Raw genomic sequence first — 11,602 nt, forward strand, 5'->3', positions numbered from 1 at the left:
TGTCAATTGTGTTGTAATGATATGCTTCTTCTAAGTATGTTGTTATTAAATAAATCATTTTTAAAAATTAAAAAAAAAAAAACATAAACAGTCTCACATAAATTTCCTCATAGTAGGCACACATATGTACATTCACACATGTCACATAAACAAACTATATGTCCTAGACACGTATCCACATCAAGAGTAGATGCTGTTCACTACCCTTTTTCCAAGCATCAAAATATTGTTTATTTACATATACAAACTAAAATTGAGTTTTTAAAAGTTTAAAAGTATAAAACTACAATTTCAGTACTTGGGAAGCTGAGGCATGAGAACTGTGACCTTCAGGGCAGCCTGGGCTACACAGTGAGAGTATCTGAAAAAACAGAAGCAAAGCAGGTGGTACACACTTGTAATACCAGCACTCAGGAGGCAGAGCCAGGAGTATGATGAGTTTAAGGCCAGTCTGAGCAACATTGTGACACCCTTACAATAAATAAACATGAAACAACAATAACAAAAACAGAAACAACAAAAATTCATCAACAGGCCTAATCCCGAATAATAAAGTATAGAGAAACAAAGAATGAAGCTGATAATTATTCTGTATCATTTGTATATGAGATCTAAATCATATGCATATCAACCTATGGTACATTTACTAACTGAGCCAGAAATAATACATCCTTTGACCACCAGGCACCTACAGAAACATCTGATTAAGGCCAGCATTTCTAGAATTTTACTAAAAGAACAGAAGGGCTACAACCCTAGGTGATGAGCAAAACAGTAGATGAGCCCATGGGCAGTATGTGCCCACCTCCATCTAAAATGTGACTCTTTCACTGTGCCACTAATGAGCAATGTTTTGGTTTCTCTCTAAAGCTACACAAAGAGTTAGTGTCTTCCTTCATGATTACCTTTGTGGGTTTTTAACATTTATTTGTTTGAAAGGGGAGTGTGTGCCATGGTGTGCATGTGGAAGTCAGAAGACAGCTTGCAGGAGTTGGTTCTCTCCTACCATACGGGTCTTGGGGATCAAATTTAGTCATCAACCATGACGGCAAGTGCCTTTTCCCATGGAGCCACCTCACTGGTCCTCAGGAGTAACTTTAAAAAGGTGTAAATGAAACATTGCCCTGTCAACCTCAGCAAATAAAGAGCAATTTTTTTTTTTTTTTCTGTCTTTTTGAGACAGGGTCTCCCTGCACCTCCAGCTGCCTGGAACTCACTCTGTAGATGGGGCTGGCCTCAAACTCACAGAGGATCCACCTGTGTCTGCCTCCTGAGTGCTAGGATTAAAGGTGTGCGCCACCACGCCCGGCTGCATTTATTTATTTTTTATGTGTATGAGTGTATTGCCTACATGTGTGTAAGTGCACTGTATTGTGCAATGTCCGTGGAAGTCAGAAGAGAATGCTGGATCCCCTGGAACTGGAGTTATAGATGGTTGTTAGCCACTATGTAGGTGCTAGGAATCGGAACCCAGGTCCTCTGCGAGAGCAGCTAGTGCTCTTAACCACTAAGCAATCTCTCCAGCCCCAGTAATAGCAAATTTAATAGGATTGTACTAAGCATATGGGTAGCACAGCTTTACCATAAACTTTCCGTAAGAGGCAACTAAATGGACGTGAACCACAAAGGGGTTGTTTGGTTTTGGGAGGGAGGGTTATTTGTTTTTTATAAAGATGTATTTATTATTTTTATTTTATGTATATGAGTGTTTTGTCTGCATGTACATATGTACACTATGTGCATGTAATGCCCATAGAGGCCAGAAAAAGGCATTGGGTCCCCTGGAACTGGAGTTATGGACAATTGTGAGCCACCATGTGGGTGCTGGGAATGGAACCCGGGTCTTCTGCAAGAGCAGCCAGTGCTCTTAACTGCTGAGCCATCTCTCTAGCCTTGACCTCTACTTTTCCAACTAGTGCTCTTTTAAGATCCTTCTCTTATCTTAGTGCTCTAACAAGAGTTTCAAGAACTGTATTAAAAAGAAGTGGAGATAGTGAATAGACTTGTCTGGTTCCTAATTTGACTTGGAATGCTTCAAGATTTTCTCCATTTAGAATGATGTTGGCTGTAGATTTGTTGTTTATGGCTTTAATTATGTTGGGGTCACCCATGTCATGCAGTGCCCAAGGAGGTCAGAAGAGAGCATTGGGTCCCCTGGAACTGGAGTTATGGACAATTGTGAGCCACCATGTGGGTGCTGGGAATGGAACCCGGGTCTTCTGCAAGAGCAGCCAGTGCTCTTAACTGCTGGGTCATCTCTCCAGTCCAAACTACAGTTTTTTCTATGCATTCAATGGTTGCTACTGCAACTGCTTCTCCTCCTGTCTTTCTAGTATCCTGCTCTCTTCTTCCCTCACTGAATTTCAAAACATACAGCTGTTGCAGACTCAGGCAAGCACCCTAGGACTAGCCCTGGCTGGAAGCCTGGTGTAGCCTCTCCACACTCATCCTTTAATTAAGGTCTTCTACCCACTCACTCTTACTCATACCCACTTTTCCCATATCATTGAAACTTCAGTTCTTACCTCTGCTGTGTTCAGGTTTCTAGGCCTGAGGAAATCAAGACTTCAAAAAAGTGGAGAAGACTAGATGTAACCAAACACTTAGAAATTATGACTAGCACTGGATTACTTAACATCAGTAATGCTTTACAACGTTCAAAACATAAACAAAGCTCATCTTTCACCTCCTAGATTTTACCATATGCCTATATTACCTGTATTGTTTTGTGTATAAATAATGTTGTATAAATTGAACAAACCCTTAGTTTTTAAATTTTATGTGTTTTGCCTACATGTACATAAGTGCTCCACATGCACACAATGCCCACAGAGTAGCCTAAAGAGTGTGTTAGATCCCCTGGAACCAGAGTTACAGGCAGCTGTTAGCTGCCATGTGCTCGCAGGGAACGAACCTCTGCAAGGTCCTCTGCAAGAACCACCAATGCTCTTAACCACTGAGTCATCATCTCTCCAGCCCCAAACCCTCCAGTTTTATATTAATCTTATTCACATTAAAGTTGCCACAATTCTTGCTGCAAAGACCAGAAAAGCCTAAGCATACTTATACCTTTACTTCCAGGAATTTATTTTTATACTAAACAAGAAATCAAAAGAAGGTTATCTCATAATTATTTTGGCAGTTTAATACTACATGGTATCTTAATGTTAAGAGTCTAGGCTCTGGAGCCAGTGAGATGGCTTAGTGGGTAAAGGTACCTGCTGCTAAGCCTGATGACCTGAGTTCTTGCCAGGTGAAGGACAGAAGGAACTTTGAAAAGTTATCTGATCTCTACACCTTGGTATGCATCCCCCCGACACTCAAATAATGAAAAAGGGGAAAAAAATTTTTTAAACAGCAACAACAGAAACCCTAGGCTCTGCACACTGTAATCTTCCCTGCTACAATTCCAGTACACTAAATGACAGAAGAGGACATGTAACTAAAGCTTTCATGATTATGCTTCTTTTATCAGCAAAGCATTTTTTTTCCTTATAAAGGCCATCCAAAGGATTTCTGGCTATGCATCACACTGACCAGAATTAAATCATGTACCTATCCCTAACTACAACAGAATTTAGGAAAAGACATACTTGTCTTTCAAACATCAATAGTGGCAAAAAAAAAAAAAAAATGGAGCTAGGCCAGGCATAGTGGCACGTGCCTTTAATGTTAGCACTTGGGAGGCAGAAGCAGGTAGATTGCTATGAGTTGGAGGCCAGCCTGGTCTATATAGCAAGTTCCAAGGCAGCCAGGATTACATGATGAAACCCTGTCTCAAAAATCAAATGTGCAGGGCATGGTGGCACATGCCTTTAATCCCAGCACTTGGGAGGCAGAGTCAGGCGGATCTCTGAGTTCAAGGCCAGCCTGGTCTACATAGTGAGATCCAGGGCAGCTGGGGCTACAGGGAGACTCTGTCTTGAAAAGACCAAAAAAATTTAAAAATTAAAAAAAATTTTTTAAAAAGTAGGGTGGGGCTGGAGAGATGGCTCAGTGGTTAAGAGTACTGTCTGCTCTCAGAGGATCTGGGTTCAGTTCCCAGCACCCACATGGCAGCTAACAATCATTCCTTAATTCAATTCTGGGGGATCCCATGCCTCGCTTCTGGCCTCTTCAGGCATTGCAGGACATAGATGCTCTTATATACATGCAGGCAAAACACTCATATATATAAAATCAAATTAAATTTAAAAATTAAAAAAAAAAACAGGGCTAGGATTGCCTTTGGAGATTTCATCTAGTAGTTTCTGACAAGTCTATATCATGCACAGAATGCTAGACTCATTAATTATAACTGGGGGAAGCACCTTTAACAGCCTTTAAAACACAGCTCCCTCTCTCAAAGAAAGCTTGAGAATGCTAATAGAGAAGACAGATTAAAAAGGGACTGGATGAAAGCCACAGCTGTGTCAGATGATGCTGACAATGCTGAACTGAAGACAGACTGCAGTTGAGAAAGTCTCTACCAAAGCCCATGTGCAACAGTGAATGCTGTACCACACCCAACTATATTTTCTTTTCATAACTCATTTAAAACAGAGACATCAACAATACTATCTCAAAGTGAGCATTAATGAACTCCATACGGTATGCTAAACACTGGGCTTTACACACATACACACACAATTTGTAGCTACTTTTAGAAAAACTTAGATGAAAATTAGAACTAATCCAGAAAAATAAGCCACCAAAAATGATGTCACAACACAGAAATAATGTACAAAGTATCTTAATCTCATGTTCTTTTTTGTTTGAAACAGGGTCTCCCTTAGCCCCAACTAGCCTGGAACTCACTCTGTAGATCAGACTGGCCTTGAACTCACAGAGATCCGCCTGCCTCTACCTTCCAAGGGCTGGGATCAAAGGTGTGCACCACCACAATCACCCTTTAGTCTCATGTTCTAACCCTTCTCCATTGTATTACCGCCACCACAAACTGCAGTGTGAGTTACCTACAGCAGACCCACAGTGTGAATTATCCACAACAGATCCACAGTGTGTATTAGCCACAGCAGACTTGCAATGTTAGTTACTGGCACAGCATCAATGTCCTAAGTTACTATCTTCCATCTCAAGAACACTCACCCTATCTGCCTCCATAGCTGGGAACTCACTTTGGCTAATTCTATGGCTTGAGTCTGGAATATCCACCCATGGGCTAAAGGCTTGGTTCTCGACTTAGTGCTACTGGAAGGAGTGAAAAAGTGAAGCCAGGTCTTAGGAGATAGTGAGAACTTATTACCTTTCGTGTGTGTGTGTGTGTGTGTGTGTGTGTGTGTGTGTGTGTGTATCTTTGGGCAACTTCACCTATGGAAACCTATGGAAAAGTTATGACTTTTACTTCCTCTAGATAGTCAAGTTCAACCCAGGCTCATTACCTTTCTATCTCTATTGCTTTCCAGCTGTTACAGATGAGCAGTATCTCTGCCACATTCTTGCCATGATGTGTTGGCATGTCTAAAGACAAAAAACAAGCCGGGTGTGGTGGCACAAGCCTTTAATCCCAGCATTCGGAAGGCAGAGGCAGGTGGATCTCTGAGTTCAAGGCCAACCTGGTCCACATAGTGAGTTCCAGGACAGCTGGGGCTACAGGGAGACCCTGTCTCAAAAAGACCAAAAAAAGACAAAAAACAACAGAGCAACCAAGTATGGACTGATACCTCAACAAACGTCAGCCAAAATAAACATTCTTTTCTTGTTTCTTTTATTTTTGTTTTAGGTGGACTCATGCATGTCATGTAATGCCCACAGAGATCAGAAGAGGATTTTGAATCTCCTGGAACTGGAGTTACAGATGGTTGTTAACCACTACGTGGGTACTAGGATTCAACCCAGGTCTTCTGTAAGAACAGCCAGTAGTCTTAACTACTGAGCTATTTCTCCAGCCCTCTTTCTTCTTTTTGAACTGATCACTTCAGATATTTTGTTACAGTAACAGAAAGTTGACTAACACAGGTAATTCTTTTTTTTTAGATCTTTATTACTGTGCTCCCAGAAATTTAGCTGACTACAGTGTTAAGATCCAGAATGTATTTTTCAACATCACAATGAAATCCATGTTTTAATATCTATCAAAAAACTGCAAAGTATATATCCTTCCTCATCTATTAAAATAAAAGAAGATTAAACTCTTTTCTAAGCTGGGCATGTTGGTTCATGCCTATAATGCTAACATTTAGGAGGCTAAAAAAAAAACAAAAAAACAAAAAAAACTGTAATGAGTTCAAGGACAGCCTGGGCTACATAGAGTTCCAGGCTAGGCTGGGTTACAGAGTGAGACCCTGTACCAAAACACACACACAGACTCACACAGATAGACTAAATAAAAACTATTTTTTTTGTTTCTCAAAGGCAGTGTCTATGTTGGTAATGATCACATATGGAAGAGGATCTCCCTTGTCTCACTCCTGATTTTCCCTAATTCCAGCTATACTATGTTCAATAATGCAACTGCCTTTAGCGCTTATGATTAAAAGCAAACTCCATAGCAGCAGGATCAGCTGACAGGCAGCATGATTAGCATGAAGAAAACAGGAATGGGAAAACATAAGGCTTCTTCCTCTCTCAGCCCTGCCTGGTATTTGCCACCCTACTTGTACACACAAACATTTATTTGCTAGGTTAACTGTATTTAAAACTAAAATAAGACCACTATGTAACAGTAAATAGGCCATTTTTAGATTTTTAACAAGCCAAAACTCACACAGTGCTCTTCTGGAAACTGTAGAGAGCAGCATTCAGAGGAAATGAGAAAATCACTGCACTGCCTGAGTGATTCATATGGAAATCAGACCATCAGTCAAGGGTCTTAAAATCAATCAATGGCTTAACATGAACAATCTCTGTCATTCTCTTTCTCTAGTCTCTTGGGGGGTGGGGGGAGCACAGAAAAAAAGTTCTAAAGTAAGACTGTTATTCCATTAATTATGTGAGGCAGTTTTTGTTTCACTGAATTAATTAATAAGAGCCAGCTGCATCTGATGCCACTGCTATGGCAGTAAAGAATGAAGTTTAATGGCAGTGGCCACTGGGGAATCACCCTGACTATAGTCAACACTTGCAGAAGTAGCTCCCAGGTCTTGGCAAGACTCTATTTGTCTGCATACAGATCATGTTCTGAATAAATTCAATTTATGTAAATTCACACCTATAAAACCAATAGGTAAGCAAGTCAATACAAGGTTTTTGTTTTCTTCCCCCACCCCCCCGGAATAAAATCACTTTATCTTAATTAACTCATAAATGAAACAACACAACTGGTTTAAGAAGGCCAAACACTTGCCAGCCCCAAATTCCACACATCTCAGTGAACTTCTGTACAGTGAGCACACTCTTCCATGGCTATTGTGGAGCAATGGAGCTGATAGTAACCAGGTTTATTTGGGGTTCACACTGCAACTATGAATTACACTTTTACACTAAAGTTGGTCATCAGAGCCAATCTTCCAATTCTTTGGCTAGAACTTCTTGATTAGAGAAGCCCTCCATTTGAAAGTCTGCACTGCTTCAGCACCTCGTTGAATCCTGGAGGAGCTTGATGTCACTCTGCTTCTGGGCACACTCCAAAAACTGACCTCAAAAAGGCAAGGGCTACCAGACTGCTGCTCGGTCAGCTGGGCTCCCTGAGGCTCCTAGTAAGTGATGTCAGGCTCTGCAGGCTCAGCATTACCACCTCCACTGAAGACTCCAATAATGATGTGCCCCACTGCAGAGCCCACAGCCACACCAGCTGCAGTGTTTGCCATATGGACCATCAATGCCTGGCTGCCTGGGTACAGAAGATGGGCCAACTGCAGATGGTGCTGCTGTTGCTGGAGGCTGAGCTACAGGTGCTGACCTAGGAATAGGTCTCATCCAAGTGGCAAGGTTGACCAGAGGGGGCATCCTAGAAGTGCAGTTACGGTTTCCAAGAGGCATCCTGAGTATGGCTGTACCCAATGTCCAGAAACTTGAAACTCTTGTTTTCTTTTTTTAAATACCTATTTTTTATTTTCTGTATGAGCATATTGCCCACATGTATGTCAGTATATCCACGTTGTGCAATGCCTGAGGAGGTCAGAAGAGGGTGTTGGAACTCGAGTTACCAATAGTTGTGATCCACCTGGTGTTGGTGCTGGGAACCCAAACCAGGTCCTCTTCAAGTGTAATAGTTGCTCTTAACAACTGAACTATCTCTTCAGTCCCAACCTGGAGTTTACTAAGAGATTTTTAGCAGAGCATAGCAGCAAACATTTGTAAAACCAACTTTTGGGAGGCTGAGGCAGGGGGTTTAACTGCAAGTTCAACAGATTATGCAGCATAGTTAGTTTGAGCTCAAGTAGTGACCCTGTCTCAAAACAACAAAAACAGTTGGGAGTTGGGCATGGTAGTGAACAACTTTAATCCCAGCACTCAGGAGGCAGAAACTGGTGAATTTTTGTCACTCAGGAGGCAGAGACAGTGGATCTTTGTGAAACTGAGGCCAGCCTAGTCTACATATCAAGTTCCAAGACAGCTGGGGTTATAACATGGAGACTCTAACTCAAACAGGTCAGAAAAGTGTGTCAGGGGCTGGAGAGATGGCTCAGCAGTTAAGAGCACTGACTACTCTCACAGAGGACCTGGTTGGATTCCCAGCACCCACATGGTGGTTAGCAGCCATCCCTAACTCCAGTTCCAGGAGATCTTGCCTTCTTCTGACCTCTGCAGGCTTTGCAGGACACTGGTGCACTTATACACATGCAGGCAATACACTCATCACATAAAATAAAAATAATAAATAAAAAAAGAAGAGAATGTTGAATCCCCTGGAACTGGAGTTACTCCTGGAACTAGAGTTAAAGGTGGCTGTTAGCTGTCACGTGGGTGCTGGGAACAGAATTCAGGTCCTCTGCAAGAGCAGCCAGTGCTCTTAACAGGTGGAGCCATCTCTCCAACCCCAGGTTTTTGTTTTCTTGATTTGGAGAAGGTACCCCATTAAATAGCCCAAGCTGGCCTCAAATTCCTAAGCTTAAGTGATACTCCTGACTCAGCCTCCTAAGTAGCAAGGATGACAGACAGATACATACACACTACCATATCTGGACATAAGACATGAAGGAGATGTTTAACCCTATTAACAAAATTACTTACGAAGCTAAGGCTAATGTATAGAATAGCACAATTACCAGTACATCTTGCGGTGGCATTTTTTTTTTCCTTTGTGTGTTTTGTTTTGAAACAGGGTCTCATTTAGCCCAGGTTGGTCTCACTATGTAGCTGAGGATAACCTTCTGATCCTCTTGCCTTTTTATTTTATGTGTTTTTTTGTTCTTTTGCTCTTTTTGAGACAGGGTCTCACTGTAGCCCCAGGTGTCCTGGAACTCTGTAGATCAGGCTGGTCTTGATCTCACAGAGATCCGCCTGCCTCTGCTTCCTGAGTGCTGGGATTAAAGGTATGCGCCACCACGCCTGGCTCTATTTTATTTTATTTTATTTTTATGTTTATGAGTGTATTGCCTGCATATGTGTAAGTGCATTCATGTCGTGCAATGCCCACAGAGGTCAGAAAGAGGATTATCAGATCCCCTGGAACTGGAGTTACAGATGGTTGTTAGATACCATGTGGGTGCTGGGATCAAACCCAGAGTCTTCGGAAGAACAGTAAAAAGTGTTCTTAATTGCTAGCCATCTCTCCAGCCCTCCTCCTGCCTTTTGATCTACTTTCCCAGTGCTGGGATTTTGGGTATGCACCACTACCCATAGAGTTTATGTAATTTTGTTTTGTGCTTTTTTACCTTAATTTTTCTTTTTACAAGTGAGTCTTACAGGGTGAACAGGCACTGCCTTTAACTGTCCCCATTATACACATAGACACAATTTTGTTTTATTCTTACTCAGTGGCCCATGCTGGCCTCACACTTGCAGCAATCCTCCTGCCTCAGCTTCCCAAGAGCTGGGACTACAAGCCTGAGCCATCACACATATCTCCATCCATTATTTTTCATGAACTCATTTGGGACATCCCAATCCTCATCTAACCAGTGAAACTCCATCACATGTTTTATCCCCATACTCTTCCTGTTGAGACAGGATCTTGTTATGTAGTCTGGGCTGCCTTTCAACTCACTATTCGGCCTCTCTAGCCTCAAACTTGTGATACTCCTGACAGCCTCCCAGTGCGGTCCCATATGCTTCTTAAAACAGTCCACTGGAAGCCACAGCTTCAAAAGGACCAAATAAACCTGGATGACTCTGTAGGCAGTGAGCTGGGAGTCAACCTCTGCTTGATCCACAAATGTGCTTGACTTTCCTGGGACAAAGGCACTGATCCTCACACATACGAAAACCTCAACTCCAGGAGAGACCCCATCCCACCCAACAGAAGGAAGCATCTTTTGAAAAAAGATGGGGCATTTTAAGATCTCTGGCCAGATTTTCAGACACATTTCAGTCACTAACTGAAAGATTCTTCAGTTTAACAATCCCATTATTGTCTCAGAGATTATTCCTTGCTTACTTCTCTTGATTTAGTCAGTGTGCTTTTTCTGAAGTAATTTTGCCTCTCCCTTTAATCTAGTCAGCCTCTCCAATTACAAAGGCCAATAGCTAAGCAGCCAGGCTCTCCAGCATGAAAGATGAATATGATGCTGTGACAGATCCTCAGTGGTTTGTTAGTCAAGGACAGTCTCTTTGGCTAACATGAGAAGGCAGATATATTAGTATGTACATTACAATTCACTGCCATAGGGCTCCAAAACACAGGAAAAGGAAAGGGATTTTTTGACTTACCAGGTCTATCTATCTATCTCCATCTGTAATCTGGAGGATTTCCTTCTAGTCAAGGAAAGGAAGGCTGACACTGAGATCACAAAATGTGTAATTATATTGAGTTTATTCCTGAAATCTTGGGGTTCCTGTGGTTTGCATTTGAAGCTCTAACTAGAATGACTTCCTTAACAGTGATATTACAGTCACCCAGTCTCTTTACCAATACTGTTGCTGCAGAAAAAGTGGATGCTGCACAACCAGACAACTCCATTAACAACTACGACTGATTTCTTTCTAAAGGAACATACAAAGGCTTCTGGTCCTCTTCAGTTCACACATGGACGTTTAAAAATTAGAAGTACTCACCACAGGAAAGTGGTTGAGCAACATATGCAATATAATACTGTGAAGCTATTAAAACATATTGTAAACTACATGTAGTGGCTTAGGCAGGGAGACTGCCTTGAGTTTGAGGCCATCCTGTTGTATATAGTGACAGAGTGTCTCAAAACAATACAAATCAAACTACAGAAGAATATGTGTTGGCATGGAGAAATCTTCACAATATACTACTAAGAGAAGCCAGGCATGGGGGCAATTGTCTTTAATCTCAGCACTCCACTCTTGGGAGGTAAGCAGGCAGATCTCTGTGAGATCCAAGCAGCCTGGCCTACATAGTGAGTTCCAAGCCAGCTGTGGCTACAGGGAGATCCAGTCTCAAAAAAAAAAAAAAAAAAAAAAAAAAAAAGAATTCTCTGTGGAAGGACTTCCAATATGTAAGATTACTATGCCCGAGTTTGACTCTAACCAAACAGAAGTGGTTATCACACGGAGCACAGAGGAATCTTTCCATATGTGAGAGAAAGGTGGT

At 41.8% G+C, this 11,602-nt stretch overlaps 1 protein-coding gene and 1 pseudogene across 6 annotated transcripts in view; both read right to left on the bottom strand.

The window, feature by feature from the left end:
• The window catches only part of Myo5a (myosin VA), a 231,618-nt gene that overhangs the window by 203,906 nt on the left and 16,110 nt on the right, over positions 1 to 11,602 (bottom strand). The gene's annotated exons all lie outside the window — the stretch shown is intronic.
• Positions 7,422 to 7,974, bottom strand: LOC108490662 (annotated as a pseudogene).

This window comes from Nannospalax galili, unplaced genomic scaffold (genome assembly GCF_000622305.1).
Source record: "Nannospalax galili isolate Female #2095 unplaced genomic scaffold, S.galili_v1.0 scaffold213, whole genome shotgun sequence".
In the NCBI taxonomy this organism is placed as follows: Eukaryota; Metazoa; Chordata; class Mammalia; order Rodentia; family Spalacidae; genus Nannospalax; species Nannospalax galili.